Genomic DNA, 21,009 nt, shown 5'->3' with positions numbered 1-21,009 from the left:
TCATCCAACTGGACTTCCAAATCTGGCAGGCAGGGTGCTGGATGGCTGTCTGCCTCCGCCTCTCGCTGAGTTTCCTCAGTTTCCCCCGCCATAACTGAGAAGGGGAACTGAAAGTTAGATTTAATAACCTCCCCAGCAACGTCTTCCTGTTTGGCCTCCTCTAGGGGCTCGGGACCTCCCGATGGCATGGGAGAAGATTCACGGGCACAGCTACCGTGAAGGAGCAACTGATTCTCCCACAACTGCCAGAAATGGGGAAAATCCCTGCCCAGGATTATATCCTGTAACAATGCGGGAACGAGTCCCACTTTGTGTTGTACAGACCCATAGGGAGTGGAAATCCATATGACTGCTGTTAGGTACGAGCAAGTGTCCCCATGCACACATGTTACAGAAAACTTGTCAGACGGACCAGATGGAAGTGCCACCAGACTGGCTTTCACCAGAGTCACCACACTTCCAGAGTCTAGTAATGCCACAACATTCTTCCCATCAACAGATAATTCACACAGGTGCTTCGCTGTATCATTTTGACCCGCATTCACACTCACTAGCCCTGTAATCAAAGACATGCGTTTTTTAGAGTCTGTAACGTCGCACTGCATGGGTTCAGTGGTAACAGGACAGTTCGCAGAAACATGGCCCTTCTCATGGCAGCGGAAACACCTAACAGGCCCCCTACTGAGATCACCATCCAACACTCTCGGTCTCGGAGTGCGAGCAGTCCCGTGTTCCTCCCCCACAGTCTTAGGCGATTTTCCTTCACCCGCAGTCCCTGGAACAGTCTTACCGGTTCCACGAGGAGGAGGCACGGACCGGATGCTAGCGGTTTCGTCGGGAAGTCCTTCTGCCACGGAATAACGCTCGACCAACTCCACAAGTTGATCCGCGGTCGTGGGATTTCCTTGGCTTACCCACCTTCTCAGCGCTGGTGGTAGTACCCTCAGGTATTTGTCCAGGACAATCCGCTGGATTATTTCTGGTGTTGTCAGTACCTCGGGTTGCAACCATTTCTTTGTTAAGTAGATCAGGTCGAACATCTGAGACTGCGGCGGTTTATCTGGCTGGTATATCCACTGGTGTACCCTCTGTGCACGGACAGCCGTCGTCACCCCCAGCCGGGCCAGGACCTCAGCTTTCAGCTTCTCAAAGTCCTGAGCGTCTTCCGGGTCCAAGTCATGGTAAGCTTTTTGGGCCTCGCCGGAGAGAAACGGGGCAATCAAATCGGCCCAACGTGCCTTCGGCCACTTCTCCCTCAAGGCCGTCCGCTCAAACGCTGTCAGGTATGCCTCGACGTCATCTTCTGCAGTCAGCTTTTGCCAGTATCGACTCACATGGATCCTTCTGGACTCTGCTTCCGGGTCCGCCTCAGACATGCTCACCAGGCGCTGCGCCACCTGTTGAAGAAGCTGGCGGTCTGCACCCGTCATGTCCACTAACTCCTTCAGCTGTGCGGCCATCAAGCGATTAGCTTCATGCTGTGCGGCAGTGGCCTGCTGCTGTACGGCAGTGGACTGTACTAGGGCTTTCACCATGTCTTCCATACTGTCGCCTGTGCCACGTTAATGCCCGCGTTCTCCACCACAATGTAACAAAACACTCCGGGATCGCCTTTGCTGGGGTCAAAGGTCACGTGGTTTGTGCATTGAATTCTGAGGCGACAGCAGGTTTCCAAGTTGGCTGACCTTAGGTCAGGTTTATTAAAGTGAAAGCAACATAGAAAAAACAAAACATAAAAATAAATCCTAGCCTGTCCGGCACTAACTAAACCAATACGTTGCTATCTTAACAACTGGGGGGGCTTCTCCCACCCAGCTAACAACACATAGTCCTTGAGCACAGCTCCCACTCACGTTTGTCTCACACAGACAGGCAATCTGTGTGCCCCAGGCTGACGACGGAAACCCCCAGCTGGTCATCCTTTATTCCTGCACTTATTAACCCCTCGGTATCCTGAAGATACTGAGCGGCCTAACTCACATAGGACAAGTACCTGGGCGAGATATATCTGCCCCCGACTACCAGACCGACATGACTCTTACAGCGCCCATCTAGTGATGTGGTCTTCCAGTGTCCTACTAGAGGGTGTGGCCTCACTCCACTGACTCAGAAACTGGAAAACTCCCTCGGCACACAGTGCGAGCTCTGGGGGGATTCATAAGCCTGCAGACACACAGAGTGACAGCAGACTTATCGATTTGGACCAGACTACCCCTTTAATTATACAGTGGATAGCAGCACAGAATGAGCAATAACGCCATTACTTAATAATCCTCACAGGCTGAGGACTACTGATGTATGACTCACATACCATGTACACCGCCTTCAAATACATCATACGCGATATATAAAATATTCCCACCATATGCAGTTATATGACACATGGTATATACACAACAGATGCACACTGTGCACACCTTGCCCAGGGGACACAGGGTGGTGAACACAGGACGCTCCTCCACACTGTACACACCATCAGAACACACTCTTCATATATTATGCATATGTAATCATTTAATGGGCTGCTGGTGATTGGTGGAAATTGGTGGTGATTGTTTGGCCCAAGTGCTCGTGTACATATCATAATAATTTTGTGTTCGAGTGCCATCCAACAAAACATCCGATCAAACTCAGACCAATGTTATTCAATGGGGTCATGCATATGTCCAATTTTGTTTTCTTGCAACATGCCTGGGTTGGATCCAATTATCCACCCACACTCAGCCATGTAAGTCAATACGTCCATGGAAAAAAATCGGACTGCACTCGGGTGTAGTCCTATTTTTATGGACTGAAAGAATGGAGAAGGTGGAGAAATGTTTTGGTTTTTTTTCAAACTATGATCAGAGTGTGATTAGCATAATCAGCCTGATGCTTCCTGATAAGAGAAAATACGCTGGTGTGACCCCGGCCGAAGGAAAGGCCGTCCGGTGAGATCCTGACCCAAACTAATGTTTCCACAACTACGTCATATGTAATGAGGGGGAAGTGTCATGGCGCCTGTGTGACCACTAGTGTTGGGCTTTTTTTTTCTAATTATTAGGAAAGATAAGCATGCATTCACTTTTACAATTGGGGCATTAAGTACTAAGGGTGGGAAGCAAAATGTTTTCAATACATCCTATCTCCGTCCCACCGAGTCCACTGGCATGTCTTTTTATAGATATCTTGTGTGAGATATTCAGTAATAAGAAGGTGTGAGGAGTTGGAGCTGTGACATCTGTTTCATTTCAGGACATAATCGCAGGTCTTGTGATTTAGACGCCAGGAATTGTCCTATTGGAACCGAAAAACTGGCAAATTCAAGAGCCCAACCAGGTACCAAGAAAGGGTTATTCGCCATTGTAAGAAAAAAAATCCTCATTAAAACATGACCGCTTTCTTCCAGAAATAGCACCAGCCTAATCCATAGGTTGTTTTTTTTTTCTCCTTTGCCGCTGTGCATTGGGCTGTGCTGCAATACCAAGTGCTACCTGAGGACAGGTGTGGCGCTGTATTAGAGGACAACTGCCAGATTTTTCTAATCCTGCACCATGTCTCCAATATTTCAAGCTTTTAAGTATTGACAAGATTGATATGGAAAAAAAAAAGACCCAACCATTTCCTAATCATATTAGCAAAAGTGATAAAACTCCACATAACTCTAGGGAGTTGGATCCGCGATCTGTGCTTCCTTCGAAGATGTTGCACCTACAAGAACCCCTGCCAATAAGCTGATCGTTTGTTGCGTTTCCTGTAATCTCTTGGGGAATCAGTCAGAAAGAGTTAATTACCGATTAGGAAAAAAGTAGCATTACACAGTTCAAAATAGAAATCATAGGGCTGTGAGCGGTCCTGCAGGGCAAGAAACAATGCTAAATAAACTTATCAGTCATATCATATGAATTATTCATAGTTACATGCAGAAAATATAAAAGATACAGGTGTATAAAGTTCAGTCTCCCACGATCATTTCGTGCTTGTTTTAAAAAAGCTTGATTTTCTTTGACAATGTTTGAAATCACAACAGGCTGATCCGTCTAACGGGGCAATTAGGTGGCTGGAAAATAGCGTTCTGCCTGTGCCCCTCGCCACTGCCCTTTGCCTCTGCCAGCCCTTATAGCCATTCTGCAGAGAGGAGGTCGCATGGCTAGCTGCTTCTCATCAGTGAGAAGACTCCCCTGATGGCCTCTGCCTCCTTTGATAAACCATACACATGCTTGATGTAGAAAAACCTATATGGGTGGTCCGTTCTTCTATGAAGTGAACTTTTGAACTTGTTTTTCATGTTTGATCTAAACGTAGGACTAATTCCAAAATTTTCAGAATTCTAAAATTGTAATTTTGGCTAATGTGTGTTCTGCTATTTTTGTGGTCTCCATTGCTATGAATTGCCGGCAATGATCTATGTCTTTTTTTTTTTTTTTTTTATCTAGTGGTTTGTAATACATGTGATTACAACGCATTAAAGGAAAGTCATTGTAACATGGATTAATACAAGAAGTGTCTTGTTCTGATATACAGAGAGCGGCTTTGTACCAGTGACTAGACAGACGTTTTATCTCAACATCTCTGTGTGATTGTAAAATACGCCAACCTCGCTGCCAGGGGCCTGAGGGCCCATATCCAGAAGTTCCTTTGTAAGGCTAAGGGCAGCACATAGGGGTCATATATAGGTCTGTCCTAGAAGCCAATCACACACCATTTATTTCAATCCAGCATATTCTAGAAGGGTAATCCTTTAGGCTAAAATGCACAAAATGGTTTTCACAAATACAATACATTAAATGCTACCGTCACAAACAATAATTAATCCGCTAGAATACTGTCCCATAAATACTGTATATATTATGATTAATATTGTCTGTCAAAGAGAATAGCAGGGGAGATCACGTAGATTCCACCACTGCCACCAATTTGTCATGGGACGCAACTCTGTTGCCTCCAATCGTCAGGACAGTTAGGTAAGTGACTGATAAGGGATGGATGAGGCCACATTTGCTTCAACTAGTAGGCCAGTTATTGGGGAACACACTGAGCATATAGTATATACACCTCCAATTTCAATGCATGGACTCTACATATATACCCCGGAGCGGTCACCGCCAAGTCCATTATAACATAAAGGTACTACTAGCTGCCACCATCAATAATTTATACAGGCCGATTGAATACCCGTTACAGGCAGCGTATGGCTTCAGGGGTGCGGCTTACAGAGCACCAGAAACAGAGCTATTACATTTTATACATTTAATATGGAAAGGTAGGCAGTGTTTATAAAAAAAATTTTGCAAAGATGTTACAAAATGTCAACAAAAGCATATGATATATACAGTTACATACAATAAAAAGTAATTAACTTGATGTTGCATGAATGGCTCTTATCTTTATGCAGACAAGCACTCCAATTTGGAAAATGGAACACACTCACAAAGAACTGTGTCTTCCAGAAATGAACAATGACAGAAGCCGAACCTCTGATTCTTCTTTTTTTTTTCTTTTAGGTCAAGGTTACGCCCACATACATCCCCTTGGTAAGCTCATGTGGGCTGGTTGTTGGATATGCTAGAGCTTTTAGAAGTTTGGGATCCTGAACTTTCAGGATATCTTTACCCCTGGAGGTTCCAGGGGGTAGATATTGTCATCATGTTTCATATTATGATTTTACCTTTCTATGGTGATGAAATATGGCATGGATACCCTTATCTACTGGAACGTTATTAAGTTGGAGGGGTTAGAATGGCCTTACTGTGATGTAAGTGAATGCCTTATGTTTATCCCTTCACTATGATGCCGAAAATATATCTCCCATAAATATCGGATCCATGCAAATGCCAATATTTATCACTGACCACTGTCTTCCGAAAGTGTACAATCAGTGCTTTGAACAGGGGAAACTCTTGCCTTGGAAGTGCACTTCTCTGCCTCTGAATATACACATCGTAGCCTTGGTATCTGGTTCTCAGAGCAGATCTTCTGTTGTAATTACCTGTTCACAGCAGGAGATCCTATTTCAATGGAGGTTGAATTGTTGGTTCACTTTCACGTCCCCAGTTATAATTAGTTTCTCACTTCCCCAGTTATAATTAATCTCATGTTTAATGTGAGGGTGATATGTCCCCTCAATGGAGATGTCTTTATGGATTTTAATTTTTTCACTACGACATTGTCTTTTATGTAAAGGAATATAGCAACTATAATTACCGTATATACTCGAGTATAAGCCGACCCCCCTAATTTTGCCACAAAAAACTGGGAAAACTTATTGACTCGAGTATAAGCCTAGGGTTGAAAATACAGCAGCTACCGGTGAATTTCAAAAATAAAAATAGATGCTCCATACCGTTCATTATGGCCCCATAGCTGTGCCATATAGTGCTCTGCACCATTCATTATTGCTCCACAGCTGTACCATAGAAAGCTGTGCCATATAGTGCTCTGCACCGTTCATTATTGCCCCATAGCTGTGCCATATAGTGCTCTGCACCGTTCATTATTGCCCCATAGCTCTACCATAGAAAGCTGTGCCATATAGTGCTCTGCACCGTTCATTATTGCCCCATAGCTGTGCCATATAGTTCTCTGCACCGTTCATAATTGCCCCATAGCTGTGCCATATAGTGCTCTGCACCGTTCATAATTGCCCCATAGCTGTGCCATATAGCGCTCTGCACCGTTCATAATTGCCCCATAGCTGTGCCTTATAGTGCTCTGCACCGTTCATTATTGCCCCATAGCTGTACCATAGAAAGCTGTGCCATATAGTGCTCTGCACCGTTCATTATTGCCCCATAGCTGTGCCATATAGTGCTCTGCACTGTTCATTATTGCCCCATAGCTCTACCATAGAAAGCTGTGCCATATAGTGCTCTGCACCGTTCATTATTGCCCCATAGCTGTGCCATATAGTTCTCTGCACCGTTCATAATTGCCCCATAGCTGTGCCATATAGTGCTCTGCACCGTTCATAATTGCCCCATAGCTGTGCCATATAGCGCTCTGCACCGTTCATAATTGCCCCATAGCTGTGCCATATAGTGCTCTGCACCGTTCCTTATTGCCCCATAGCTGTGCCATATAGTGCTCTGCACCGTTCCTTATTGCCCCATAGCTGTGCCATATAGTGCTCTGCACCGTTCCTTATTGCCCCATAGCTGTGCCATATAGTGCTCTGCACCGTTCCTTACTGCCCCATAGATGTGCCATATAGTGCTCTGCACCGTTCATTATTGCCCCATAGCTGTGCCATATAGTGCTCTGCACCGTTCCTTATTGCCCCATAGCTGTGCCATATAGTGCTCTGCACCGTTCCTTATTGCCCCATAGCTGTGCCATATAGTGCTCTGCACCGTTCCTTATTGCCCCATAGCTGTGCCATATAGTGCTCTGCACCGTTCATTATTGCCCCATAGCTGTGCCATATAGTGCTCTGCACCGTTCATTATTGCCCCATAGCTGTACCATATAGTGCTCTGCACCGTTCCTTACTGCCCCATAGATGTGCCATAGAAAGCTGTGCTGCTGCTGCTGCTGCAATAAAAATAATAAATCACATACTCACCTTTCTTGCTTGCAGCTCCTCAGCGTCCCGTCCCGGCGTCTCTCTCTCTCCGCACTGACTGATCAGGCAGAGGGCTGCGCGCACACTATATGCGTCATTGCGCCCTCTGACCTGCACAGTCAGTGCGGAGAGAGAGACGCCGGGAAGATGGAGCGGCGCCCGGCGTGTGGAACGCGGACAGGTGAATATGACATACTTACCTGCTCCCGGCGTCCCGCTCCTTCCCCCGGACAGCTGGTCTTCGGTGCCGCAGCTCTTCCTCTGTCAGCGGTCACCGGCACCGCTGATTAGAGAAATGAATAGGCTGCTCTGCCCCTATGGGATCCACTCCCATAGGGGCGGAGCCGCCTATTCATTTCTCTAATGAGCGGTCCCACGTGACCGCTGACAGAGGAAGAGCTGCGGCACCCGGAGACCGTGGGTCGGGCAGGGGGAGCGCCAGGAGCCCCGGAAGCAGGTAAGTATGCCTCAGCGCCCTCTCTCCCTCACCCGCCGACCGTGACTCGAGTATAAGCCGAGAGGGGCACTTTCAGCCCAAAAATTTGGGCTGAAAATCTCGGCTTATACTCGAGTATATACGGTATGTCTTGTAGAGTAATGCTCCTGTGTAAAGGGGGGGGGGGGGAATAAGTATTTGATCCCTCGCTGATTTTGTAAGTTTGCCCACTGACAAAGACATGAACAGTCTATAATTTTAAGGGTAGGTTAATTTTAACATTGAGAGATGGAACATCAAAAATAAAATCCAGAAAATCACATTATATAAATGTATTTGCATTTTGCAGTGAGAAATAAGTATTTGATCCCCTACCAAGCATTAAGGCTATGTGCACACGATGCGGATTTTGCTGCGGAGCCGCAGCGTTTTTGCAGCTGCGGGTCCGCAGCAGTTTTCCATAAGTTTATATTACAATGTAAACCTATGGGAAACAGAAAAAGCTGTGCACATGCTGCGGAAAAAAATGCGCGGAAACGCAGCGGTTTACATTCCGCAGCATGTCTCTTCTTTCTGTGGATTCCGCAGCGGTTTTACAGCTGCTCCAATAGAAAACCGCAGTTGTAAAACCGCAGTGAAATCCGCAAAAAAACCGGGGGAAATCCACAGCAAAAATGCAGCAGTTTTGCCCTGCAGATTTATCAAATCCGCTGCGGAAAAATCCGCAGTGGACCATTCTACGTGTGCACATACCCTTAGGCTATGTGCACACATATAATGGTCCACTGCGGATTTTTAAGCAGCGGATTTGATAAATCTGCAGGACAAAAAATGCAGCATTTTTGCTGCAGATTTATCGCAGATTTACTGCGGTTTTTCTGCGGATTTCACTGCGGTTTTCTATAGGAGCAGCTGTAAAACCGCTGCGGAATCCACAGAAAGAAGAGACATGCTGCGGAATGTAAACCGCTGCGTTTCCGCGCGTTTTTTTCCGGAGCATGTGCACAGCGTTTTTTGTTTCCCATAGGTTTACATTGTAATGTAAACTCATGGGAAACTGCTGCGGACCCGTGTGCACATACCCTAGGCTATGTGCACACGTAGGAAATGTGGTGCAGAATTTTCTGCACTAAATCTGCATCTGCAGATTTGATGCAGTTTCTGTGCAGTTTCTATGCAGTTTCTATGCAGTTTCTGCGCAGATTCTATGCAGTTTCTATGCAGATTCTATGCAGATTCTATGCAGTTTCTATGCAGTTTCTGTGCAGTTTCTGTGCAGTTTCTATGCAGTTTCTATGCAGTTTCTGTGCAGTTTCTGTGCAGTTTCTGTGCAGTACAATGTAAATCAATGGGGAAAAAAAAAAGCTGTGCACATGGTGCAGAAAAATCTGCAGCAGAAACGCTGCAGAACTGCACAAAAGAAGGGTATGTGCACACGATGCAGATTTAGTGCAGAATTGGTGCAGAACTGCAGCAGATTTTTCTGCTGCAGAAACGCTGCAGAACTGCACTGTGATTTACAGTACAATGTAAATCAATGGGAAAAAAAAAAAGCTGTGCACATGGTGCAGAAAAATCTGCGCAGAAACGCTGCAGATTTCAAAGAAGTGCACGTCGCTTCTTTTGTGCAGTTCTGCAGCGTTTCTGCTGCAGATTTTTCTGCACCATGTGCACAGCTTTTTTTTTTCCCATTGATTTACATTGTACTGCACAGAAACTGCATAGAAACTGCACAGAAACTGCACAGAAACTGCATAGAAACTGCATAGAATCTGCATAGAATCTGCCTAGAAACTGCACAGAAACTGCATAGAATCTGCATAGAATCTGCATAGAAACTGCACAGAAACTGCATAGAATCTGCGCAGAAACTGCATAGAAACTGCATCAAATCTGCAGATGCAGATTTAGTGCAGAAAATTCTGCACCACATTTCCTACGTGTGCACATACCCGAAGCGACGTACACTTCTTTGAAATCTGCAGCGTTTCTGCGCAGATTTTTCTGCACCATGTGCACAGCTTTTTTTTTTTCCCATTGATTTACATTGTACTGTAAATCACAGTGCAGTTCTGCAGCGTTTCTGCAGCAGAAAAATCTGCTGCAGTTCTGCACCAATTCTGCACTAAATCTGCATCGTGTGCACATACCAGTTCTGGCTCCTACAGACCAGTTAGACGCTCCTAATCAACTCGTTACCTGCATTAAAGACAGCTGTCTTACATAGTCACGTTTTATAAAAGACTCCTGTCCACAGACTCAATTAATCAGTCAGACTGATACCTCTAAATCAAGGGCAAGACCAAAGAGCTTTATAAGGATGTCAGGGACAAGATCATAGACCTGCACAAAGCTGGAATGGGCTACAAAACCATAAGTAAGGTGCTGGGTGAGAAGAAGACAACTGATGGTGCAATAGTAAGAAAAAGGAAGAAATACAAAATGACTGTCAATCGACATCGATCTGGGGCACCATGCAAAATCTCACCTCGTGGGGTATCCTTGATCATGAGGAAGGTGAGAGGTCAGTCTAAAACTACAGGGGGAACTTTTTAATGATCTCAAGGCAGCTGGGACCACAGTCACTAAGAAAACCATTGATAACACATTATGCTGTAAAGTTTTAAAATCCTGCAATGCCCGCAAGGTCCCCCTGCTCAGGAAGGCACATGTGCAGGCCCATGTGAAGGTTGCCAGTTAATACCTGGATGATTCTGTGAGTGATTGGCAGAAGGTGCTGTGGTCAGATGAGACAAAAATTGAGGTATTTGGGACTAACTCAACTTGCTGTGTTTGGAGGAAGAGAAATGCTGCCTATGACCCAAAGAACACCATCCCCACTGTCAAGCATGGAGGTGGAAACATGTTTTGGGGGTATTTCTCTACTAAGGGAACAGGACTTCTTCACTGCATCAATGGAAGAATGGATGGAGCCATGTACCTTTAAAATCCTGAGTGACAACCTCCTTCCCTCCGCCAGGACATTAAAAATGGGTCGTGGCTGGGTATTCCAGCAAGACAATGACCCAAAACATACAGCCAAGACAACAAAGGAGTGGCTCAAAAAGAAGCACATTAAGGTCATGGAGTGGCCTAGTTTGCTTAATCCTATAGTAAACTTATGGAGAGAGTTGAAGCTCCGAGTTGCCAAGTGACAACCTCAAATCTTAATGATTTAGAGATGATCTGCAAAGAGGAGTGGACCAAAATTCCTCCTGACATATGCGCAAATCTCATCATCAACTACAAAAAGCGTCTGACTGCTGTGCTTGCCAACAAGGATTTTGCCACCAAGTATTAAGTCTTGTTTGCCAGAGGGATCAAAAACTTATTTCTCACTGGGAAATGCAAGTAAATGTATATAATGTATACAATGTGATTTTCTGGATTTTATTTTTGATATTCTATCTCTCAATGTTAAAATTAACCTTAAAATTATAGACTGTTCATGTCTGTCAGTGGGCAAACTTACAAAATCAGCAAGGGAACAAATACTTATTTCCCCACTGTATAATCCTGCCCACTATGTAAAAGAATATAACTGCCATAATACTGCAATTAGTAATGAAAGAAAACCTTCTATAGTCAGCTTACATATATGGAGATCACTGCACGGAAGCTTGTGGTGCAACAAGGATTTGTAGAAAAGGATGAATTTCCAACATCAGGTTCTTCCATAAAAAAAAAAAAAAAAAAAAAAAAAAATTCCATGAAGAACAAAAATGACAACTCCATCACCACACTGATAATAAAAACATATAAAATTAGAAGCAAACGCCTTCAAACGCTTGTCTTTAGTCATAGCATATGACTACTATAATGCTGGATGGAATGATTTGCAGAAAACCACTTCAGTTATACAAAAACAAACATGACAATGTTTAGCATCTTATGCCTACTAAGTGTGATATATCATTTTACAGGACCATGTATTATTATTAGATATGACTGAACGTGCTCGGATAAGGTGTTATCTGAGCATGCTCGGGCTGTTGGACAGCCGCAACACTTTCCTGTTTGTAAGGCAATCCCTGCATGTGTTGTGGCTCTCAAACAGTCGCAAGACATACTCATATTACGCCTTATCCGAGCACGTTCGCTCATCACTAATTGTTAAGTCTGAGTTTCAGGGATGTGTCCTGGATTGAGCTGCAGGTCCTGGAAATCCTGATCTCATTTACATTCCTGCTGGGTCCCATTCGCTGCCTAACAAGGTATTTTGTGTCATGGTAACTCTTGAAATTAACCAGGCTCTGGGCAAGAGGCCCAGGGAAAGTATCACATGGGGGAGTCCTAGGATTCACATTAAGAGAGGAGAGGGACTGCAGGGGTTCAGACTCCCAGAGTTACCAGACAATCAATATACTTGTATTCATACACACAATGCTGAGAGCACCCACATATCATTCATACTTCGTCATCTTTTTTGTGCATTTAAAGGGGGAATTTAAAGAATGACTCGTCTCCACTATACAACAATCTCTGCAGTTACAATCCAACTGGAATGTGAAGTAATGCAGTAAATCCTTCGCTTCAATAATCTGCTCAGATCTTACAGTTACATGAGTTTTTTCTCTCCATTCACAACTTTTTCTGTTTTTAGACTGCAGTGCACTGTGGGAGCTCAGGTGGCAGAATCCGTTCTCTGCTAGGACCTATTTGTGGCCGAGGTGCCTGGCTAATGTCATCAACCCCAAGCAACAAATGTGTGAGCCGTTATAAGTGTGAAGGAACAAGGTTCCATACAAATGAAAGTCTGGATACAAACGTTAGCATAAATATGTAGTTACTCAACTTTTTCTAGCTCAGTCATTATCTTCAAAACATCTGAGCACATTATGGAGGAGGGTGAACTGTGGTGAGCAGGTGGAACATGAATTATGTATTAGGTGACGAAAAGTCCCCAGTGCAGGCAGATGGCCCAAATAATAGGAAAGATCAGTCCTCCAGCCATCAAGGATAATTGCAGATTAGTGAGCAAGTTCAGACAAATATCTTGTATAATAGTCATAATATTCGTGTAATCAGGTGGTGCACATGGAAATAAATCTAAGGCCGAAGTCACACATACGCGAGATACGGCCGAGTCACGCAGATTAAAACCAAGCTCTGGCGCCGGCACTCCGGAGCGGAGCGTGCGGCTCCATGTATTGCTGTGCGGCCGCACGCTCCGCTCTGGAGTGCCGGTGCCAGAGCTTGGTTTTAACCTGCGAGACTCGGCCGTATCTCGCTGTGTGTGGTCCTGGCACTCACAACTTCAATGCAACTTATTTTATTTTGGCATGAAATTGATGAAATGGTAGGATACGTTTCAGCCCATCCCAAGCGTTCATCAACCACTACATCAGTAGTTTCTAGCCCCCGGATGTGAGACCTGCGATCTGCTTCCTACACGCCGGTTTTCCCGACACCTCTTCTGATTTGCTTCCCCAGAACAGTGTCATGATTATGGGATCACCCTGGATCTACTAATCAGAAGAGGCACCTTGTCAGCGGCGGCCACAGCACTGATTTGGCCGGGTGACCCAGGTCCTGTGAATTGATTCGCGTATCTTTACTGTTGCAGTATTGAGTACTGTATTGTATGGCGTCTTATTTGTGCACTTCATAGCAGTATCATAGGAACACTGTATGGAGATATTTTTTATTTCAGCATGATTACATTTTTGCATTGTTTCAGCACTGTTAATTGGTGACAAAGTATCTAGCTAGGGTTTTACCATGTTATGTAAATCCAGTACGGTTTTCTTTAATATGAATACTGTATGATGGTGTTATTTGTGCTTTGTAAAGTAATGTTATTTAACCCCCGGACTTTTTTTTGTTTTGTTTTCGTTTTTCACTCCCCTTCTTCCCAGAGCCATAACTTTTTTTATTTTTCCGTCAATATGGCCATATCAGGGCCAGTTTTTTTCCAGGACGAGTTGTACTTTTGAACAACACCATTGGGTTTTACCATGTTGTGTACTAGAAAACGGGAAAAAAAATACAAGTGCTATGTTGTGTATAAATATGTGATTCTTCAGAATTTGCTTTAGGCCAGTCTCACACGTCCAGATAATTCCGGTACCGGAGTTATCCGTGTCCGTGTGCTCACGTGGCACATCAGTGTGGCACACGTGCGGCAGCCGTGTGCCGACTGAGGACCACACGGACCATGCAGGAGACAGCACTAGAGTTAAGCGCTGTCCTCTGCTTTGGGTGCTGAAGCCGGCATTCATTCCTTCTCCCCAGCAGCGTTCGCTGGAGGGAAGGAATGAAAAATCAAGGTTTGGGGTTTTTTTGTGTTTAAAATAAAGTTTGTGGTCACCTCCCGCCTCCCACCCCCTGTGCGTCCGCCCGCTTGCATTAAAATACTCACCCAGCTCCCGCAATGCTTCCTCTCAGCGCCGGCAGCTTGTCCTGTGTGAGCGGTCACGTGGTGCCGCTCATTACAGGGATGAATATGCGGCTCCACCCCTATGGGGAAAAAAAATTTCCAAACCTTGCTGGAAAAGAAAAAAAAATCACAATTTTCTGAGTCCCGTAGCATCTCCATTTTTCGTGATCTCTGGTTGGGTGAGGGTTTTTTTTTATGTGCCGAGCTGACATTTTTAATGATACCATTTTGGAGCAGATATGATCTTTTGATCGCCTGTTATTGCATTTTAATGCAATGTCACGGCGACTAAAAAAACGTAATTCTGTCGTTTTGATTTTTTTTTCGCTATGCCGTTTAGCGATCAGGTTAATCCTTTTTTTTTTTATTGATAGATCGGGTGATTCTGAACGCAGCGATGCCGAATATGTGTATGTTTGATATATTTTTTTTATTATTTATTTTGAATGGGGTGAAAGGGGGGTGATTTGAACTTTTGATACTTTTTTTTTTATTTTTTTCATATTTTTTAAAACATGTCTGCTCAGATCGCTCCTATGTAGCTGAATTACAGCATTGCTATGAGCGCCGACCACAGGGTGGCGCTCACAGCAATCTGGCATCAACAACCATAGAAGTCTTCAGGAGACCTCTGGTTGTCATTCCAACGCATCGCTGACCCCGATCAAGTGACAGGGGTCACCGATGTGAGCATTTCCTGCCCGATGGCCAGCAGCGCTTGTTAAATGCTGCTGTCAGAGTTTGACAGCGGCATATAACTAATTAATAGGTGCGGGTGGATCGCGATTCCACCTGCGCCTATTGCGGGCACATGTCAGCTGTTCAAAACAGCTGACATGTCCTGGCTTTGATGAATAGTACGTCCCATGGCACAAAGGGGTTAAACAACAAAATACAGACCAGTAAGTGACACGTGGCTGAAATCAGGGCCTCTGCACCTACATCAGTAAAAACTTGCCGACAGATTCCCTATAATGAGGTTTTCCAGGATTTGGTAAAATTATTGCTAGGCTTTCCTTTTGGGAAAATAAGTACTTTTACAATTTACATTGTAGCAATCAGGCGCTCGCTTACAGACACTGGTGCAGGTCACAGGTTTTCCCCTCTTTCTGTTCTAGACTCTGCGCTCTGCTTTGACTTTCACCTCTGACTGTATTTGTGACTTGAAAAGTGAAGAGGAGTAGTTGATATTGGACACTAGGAGGAGGCTGGCCATGCAGAGGTGGCACTGGGTGAGGAGGCAGCGCTATCCATGTAGTAAATGGTCAGGAGTGCTGCTTGTCAATAACGTCATATACTTCCATGATATTGGGGGTTAAGGTATGAAATCTAAAAAAAAAAAGGACCATTGACGAGTGACATTAGAAGTAAAGGAAGCCTGCTAGACGCAGCGATTCGAGTACTGGAAACCCACCACAGAGCTTGTTCTCACCATTGATTGTAGCTGGGCAGAGATGCCATTCAGAGACCTTGGAAAAGCATATTATTCTCCCATAGATTAATAGATACGGGATATAAGAGGACAGCTCCAAGACTTTAGTGACTTTGCATCTTAGAGGAAAGTTACTAAAGTAAGTTCCTTAAACCCCATGAAAGATTTATGATGAGATTGGGAGATAACGTGACTGTGGTATTGAGGATCGGATGCTCTGCATTCAGTTTTCCCATATGAGGGAGGGATATTGCTTTGTATTGACCGGTTTCTGCATCCCTGGTTTGCACTGAATGGTCGTCCGGCATAAACATTACTGCACATGGATGTTTTATGTGGCATGGCAGCACTCAGACCAGGCTGTAATCTTACAGCGGAGATCTCCTTGTGTCTGCTGTGGTTTGAAATGTGCTGACAGTACAGAAGTGACAAGCTGTAAATCAATAATTGATGATGATCGTAATGGCTCAAATAGTATGCAGCTCCCCTACACTTTTACATCTTTGCTCCAATGAACCCTTATGTATATATTGTATATATAAAGGGCACCATTGTACCCACTAAGAGCCCCAAACAGTGGCAATCAAGTAGTTGTAGTTGGTTTTCATACCTCCGGTTCCGTTCATTCATTGATTCCCTTCAGCTGTTCTCGGTGCTCAAATCCGACCCTTCTCAGTTTGATTCACTGCTGATTGGAGAAGCTGCACCCAAGCATACGATCTACCAAATATATTTTATTTTGTCATCCCAGACTAAGGCCGGGGTCACACATGCGTGTTTTACGGACGTAAGAGCGCAGAAACTACGTCCGTAAAACTCGCATTACATACGGCACAATGATTCTCAATGGGTCTAGTCCTATCAGGCGTATATTACGGATCCGTAATATACGGCGTTGTACGGGTGTAGAAAATCGCAGCATGCTGCGTTTGTCAGCGTATTGCGCAAAAAAATCGCCAATGAAAGTCTATGGGGGAGAGAAAAATACGGATTCCACACGGACCAGCAGTGTGACTTGCGAGAAATACGCAGCGGTGTTAGTGAAAAGTCGGTAATTCAATTGCCGGCTTTTCATTTCTCCTGCACAAACCCGACAGGATATGAGACATGATTTACATATAGTAAACCATCTCATATCCCCATTTTTTTTTGCATATTCCACACTACTAATGTTAGTAGTGTGTATGTGCAAAATTTCAGCGCTGTAGCTGCTAAAATAAAGGGTTAAATGGTGGAAAAAATTGGCGTGGGCTCCCGCGCAATTTTCTCCGCCAGAATGGTAAAGCCAGTGACTGACGGCAGATATTAATAGCCAGGAGAGGGTCCATGGTTATTGGCCCCCCCGTGGCTAAAAACATCTGCCCCCAGCCACCCCAGAAAAGGCACATCTGGAAGATGCGCCTATTCTGGCACTTGGCCACTCTCTTCCCACTCCCTGTAGCGGTGGGATATGGGGTAATGAAGGGTTAATGCCACCTTGCTATTGTAAGGTGACATTAAGCCAGATTAATAATGGAGAAGCGTCAATTATGACACCTATCCATTATTAATCCAATTGTTTGAAAGGGTTAAAAAACACACACACATGATTTAAAAGTATTTTAATGAAATAAACACAGCGGTTGTTTTAATAATTTATTGCTCTCTCAATCCATTTGCAGGCCCTCGCTTGGCAAAATAATAAACGCACAAGATACATACCTTCTGATGTCCTATCACGTCCCACGAGGTAATCCATCTGAAGGGGTTAACTAATATTACAGGCACGAGCTGCGATAAACCACTCGCTCGTGCCTGTAATCCCCGGGTGCTGAAAGGAAAGCTGGATCTGTACTTACATTGAGTCGCGGTGATGCGCCCCTGCTGGATGTTCTCATGAACTGCAGCCTGGGAACTTTTTCCCACGCTCCAGGTCATATGAGGACATCCACCAGGGGGCGCATCACCGCGACTGAAGGAAATGTAGGTCAATGACCTACATTTCATTCATTCGCCGGGGAATTACAAGCACAAGCACACAGCTGCATTAGCAGGGCTCCTGCCTGTAAAATATTTTAACCCCTTCAGATGGATTACCTCGTGGGACGTGACGGTTCAGCTGAGGGTATGTATCTTGTGCGTTTATTATTTTGCCAAGCGAGGGTCTGCAAATGGATTGAGAGAGCAATAAATTATTACAACAACCGCTGGGTTTATTTCATTAAAATACTTTTAAATCGTGTGTGTGTGTGTTTTTTAACCCTTTCAAACAATTGGATTAATAATGGATAGGTGTCATAATTGACGCTTCTCCATTATTAATCTGGCTTAATGTCACCTTACAATAGCAAGGTGGCATTAACCCTTCATTATCCCATATCCCACCGCTACAGGGAGTGGGAAGAGAGTGGCCAAGTGCCAGAATAGGCGCATCTTCCAGATGTGCCTTTTCTGGGGTGGCTGGGGGCAGATGTTTGTAGCCAGGGGGGGCCAATAACCATGGACCCTCTCCTGGCTATTAATATCTGCCGTCAGTCACTGGCTTTACCATTCTGGCGGAGAAAATTGCGCGGGAGCCCACGCCAATTTTTTCCGCCATTTAACCCTTTATTTTAGCAGCTACAGAGCTGAAATTTTGCACATACACACTACTAACATTAGTAGTGTGGAATATGCAAAAAAAATGGGGATATGAGATCGTTTACTATATGTAAACCATGTCTCATATCCTGTCGGGTTTGTGCAGGAGAAATGAAAAGCCGGCAATTGAATTACCGGCTGTTCACAGATATCGCGCTGAATGAAATCTAAATACAGAATATATATATATGTGTCTCAATGACATATATATATATATATATATATATACTGTATATATGTTTTCTCGAACATTTGAGCACATAAATCCATTAGATGTCGGTTTTGCAAGCCTGCGCGAAAATCTCGCAGTACGGATGCCATACGGATTACATACGGAGGATGCCATGCGCAAAATACGCTGACACACCCTGACTACGGATCAATATTTTGGGAACATTTCTCCGTATTACGGCCGTAGTACGGACGTATAATACGTGGCCTATTGTCTTACGCCAAGTGTGACCCCAGCCTAATACAGAGCTCCTTTGGTTAAAGAATGGGAGATAGAGATTGGGATGACTTTCTCGGAGGAGGAATGGAACAAAACTTTCTTTTGCACACGCAGACTTGCATTGGCTTGCAAAGCTCAAGAAAAAAACTAGAAAATCATAACTAGATGGTATAGTTGCCCAGCGGATCTTCATAACATATTTCCCTCTGTCTACAATAAATGCTGGAGGTGTGAAAATGATGGGAATGCCCTCAAATAAGTGGACTCTGGAGCAAAGTCTTTGATGTTCACAAACACATCATCATCTAGAACTCCCCAGATCGGACTTCTTTCTATGATACCAGTTTCTTAAATCTATCAAAAGAGGATTGCTGAGACACTGTTTATCCGCCACTAGGACAGTCATTCCCAGACACTGGCGTTCTAGAATCACTCCATCTATCCAAGAATGGTCTCTTGAAATTATTTTTTTGTGAAGAATGGAAAGACTCTCTGCTCATAATAAAATTAGCTCAGACAACTTTTTCCATACTTGGCAAGGATGGGTTTTATTCAGAGATTTCACGGAGTACAATATGTGGTGATAAAGAAACCATATATTGTACTTGTACATACCTTAATCTGGGTGGATTCATAAACCTTGCTCTTCTCTTCCTCTCCGTTTAGGATTAGTGATGAACGAGTGTACTCGTTGCTCTGGTATTCCAGAGCACGCCTGGGTAACCTCCGAGTATTTGTTAGTGTTCGGAGATTTCGTTTTCATCATGGCAGCTGAATGATTTACAGCTATTAGCCAGGCTGAGTACATATGGGGGTTGCCTGGTTGCTAGGTAATCCCCACATGTAATCAAACTGGCTAATAGCTGTAAATCATGCTGCTGAGGCGATGAAAACTTAATGTCCGAGCAGTCATAAATACTCGGAGGTCACCCGAGCGTGCTCGGGAAAACTCGAGCAACGAGTTCACTCGCTCATCATTATTTAGGATCTCTTCTTGACTTTTCTATTTTGTTATAATTTTCTACTAAAAGTTCTTTTCCCTTCTTTGTCAGGCTTGACAAAGCCCAATTTGATGGCAAGAAGTTAATGAACAATTTGTTTATATGTCAAAAAAGGGTATTCTGATATGTGATTTGACATTTAGGCTATGTGCACACGTTGCGGATTGTATGCGTTTTTGCCGCTTTTTTTTTCCCAGCGAAAACACATACACAACAAAACCCATTGAATTCAATGGGATAACACAATGCTGTGCTAATGCTGCATATTTTTCCGCTGCGGAATCGCATCGTGGAAAAATACGGCAATTCCGCACACGTAGGAATGCATTGATCCGCTTACTTTCCGCATGGGGCTATGCCCACCATGCGGGAAGTAAGCGGATCATGTGTGGATAGTACCCAGGGTGGAGGAGAGAAGACTCTCAGGCCCTTAAAAAAAAAAATTAAAATAAAAAATAGTTATATATTCACCTTCTGGCGGCCCCCGGATTCACTGATCCCTCACTGACCTGCCCCCTATTTTACATACTGTATAGGTTATTGTTTAAAAAAAAAAATACACATTCATCATGCAGGCGGCGGAGCCTGCACTGTAGCATGATATGATCTATAATATCCATATTTTCATTTAATTTAGTCAAATAAATTTATTGAGGAAAAAAAAACATTCAAAAATTATCTTAATCAAAATGGCGGCTGCGCTTGCCCAGTAGCATCCAGAGCCGGACTGGGACTAAAATTCAGCCCTGGCATTTGAAGTTACACAGGCTCACTTGTCACATGGTGACTGTATTATATCTTTGTACACTTGTAGGCAGGGACGGTTTTAGGCAAAGTGGGGCCCTACGCCTAGGCAAAGTTTAAAATGGGGCCCCAAATGCTAACATACTGCACATCACACAAAAGCATTTCGGTTTTATTTAGAAGCGCTGAGTTCAGGCCGCTAAATGAGTTTGATCAACAATACTGAAGTTGTTCAATGCTTGTTTCCCAGCCTCTTTTCACCAGCTGAGGAATAATGATAGGACAGAACGATCACTAATAGATCACTAACCGATCACCATACAGTATCATGTTATCAGCAGCACATCTACAGTTTACACCGGCGATGTGCTGCTGAGAACAAGGATTTCTCTTACCCCCATGACGGC

At 44.2% G+C, this 21,009-nt stretch overlaps 1 long non-coding RNA gene across 2 annotated transcripts in view; it reads left to right on the top strand.

Moving 5' to 3' along the window:
* LOC143805373 (uncharacterized) overlaps positions 1 to 13,031 on the top strand; it is a 191,373-nt gene extending 178,342 nt beyond the window's left edge. For both annotated transcript variants that reach the window (XR_013221232.1, XR_013221231.1), the window contains exons 3-6: positions 3,235 to 3,318; positions 5,484 to 5,513; positions 12,107 to 12,190; positions 12,417 to 13,031. This is a non-coding gene — a long non-coding RNA (uncharacterized LOC143805373). The remainder of the gene's footprint in view (positions 1 to 3,234; positions 3,319 to 5,483; positions 5,514 to 12,106; positions 12,191 to 12,416) is intronic.
* The last annotated feature ends 7,978 nt before the right edge of the window (positions 13,032 to 21,009 follow it).

The sequence above is a fragment of the Ranitomeya variabilis genome, chromosome 2, assembly GCF_051348905.1.
Source record: "Ranitomeya variabilis isolate aRanVar5 chromosome 2, aRanVar5.hap1, whole genome shotgun sequence".
In the NCBI taxonomy this organism is placed as follows: Eukaryota; Metazoa; Chordata; class Amphibia; order Anura; family Dendrobatidae; genus Ranitomeya; species Ranitomeya variabilis.
Note: the sequence above shows the minus strand (reverse complement) of the source record. Positions and strands in the feature narration are given on the sequence as shown.